The 1,258-nt window shown below is 40.5% G+C and overlaps 1 protein-coding gene across 2 annotated transcripts in view; it reads left to right on the top strand.

The window, feature by feature from the left end:
- Positions 1-1,258, top strand: part of AMHR2 (anti-Mullerian hormone receptor type 2) — a 17,037-nt gene that overhangs the window by 13,077 nt on the left and 2,702 nt on the right. The window lies entirely within an intron of this gene.

Here is a 1,258-nt window from a genome sequence, read left to right as displayed (position 1 = left end):
GTGTGGCCCAAGAAGACAAAGTAAAGAGTTATAATGAAATGTGCAAAGACCTGGAGTTAGAAAACCAAAAAGGAAGAAAATGCTTAGCATTTCTCAAGTCGAAAAAACCGAAGAAAAAATTCCAGCCTCAAGTTGCAATTTGAAGGATTCAACGGGGAAAATATTAAATCCTGCAGGAAGCATCAAAGGAGGTGGAAGAAATACACAGAGTCACTGTATGAGAAAGAAGTCCAAGCTGTACTGAAGGCACTGACGAAAAACGAGCCCGGGAATTGACGGAATATCAATTGAGAGTTTGAACAAATGGATGCAGTGCCTGACCAAAGAATGGATGCATTTGAATTATGGTGTATTCAATACTGAATATACCATGGTATATTCAATATTCTTCAACAATACCATAAATCAAAGGCATCTTCTTCAGTCTTCCGTATTCATTGTCCAGCTTTTGTATGCATATGAGGCGATTGAAAACACCATGGCTTGGGTCAGGCGCACCTTAGTCCTCAAGGTGTTATCTTTGCTTTTCAGCACTTTAAAGAGGTGAGGTCTTTTGCAGCAGATTTGCCCAATGCAATGCGTCCTTTGATTTCTTGACTGCTGCTTCCATGGGTGTTAATTATGTATCCAAGTAAAATGAAACCCTTGGCGATGTCAATCTTTTCTCCGTTTATCATGATGTTGCTTACTGGTCCGGTTGTGAGGATTTTTGTTTTCTTTATGTTGAGATGTAATCCATGCTGAAGGCTGTAGTCTTTGATCTTCATCAGGAGGTGCTTCAAGTCCTCTTCACTTTCAGCAAGCAAGGTTGTATCATCTGCATATCACAGGTTGTTAACGAGTCTTTCTCCAATTCCGACGCCGTGTTGTTCTTCGTGTAGTCCAGTTCCTTGGATTGTTTGCTCAGTATACAGATTGAGTAAGTATGGTGAAAGGATACAATCCTGACGCACACCTTTCCTGATTTTAAATCACGCAGTGACCCCTTGTTCTGTTCGAAAGACTGCCCTTATGTTCAGGTTCCGTATGAGCGCAATTAAGTGTTCTGGAATTTCCATTCTTCATAATAGTATCCATAATTTGTTACAATCCACACAGTCGAATGCCTTTTCATAGTGAATAAAACACAGGTAAACATCTTTCTGGTATTCTCTGTTTTTAGCCAAGATCCATCTGACATCAGCAAGGATATCCCTGTTCCACGTCCTCTTCTCAGTAAGGCTTGAATCTCTGAAGGTTCCCTGTTGATGTACTGCTG

The sequence above is a fragment of the Trichechus manatus genome, unplaced genomic scaffold, assembly GCF_000243295.1.
Source record: "Trichechus manatus latirostris isolate Lorelei unplaced genomic scaffold, TriManLat1.0 scaffold00027, whole genome shotgun sequence".
NCBI lineage: Eukaryota > Metazoa > Chordata > Mammalia > Sirenia > Trichechidae > Trichechus > Trichechus manatus.
The sequence above is the reverse complement of the archived record's forward strand: the minus strand, read 5'-3'. Positions and strand labels throughout refer to the sequence as shown.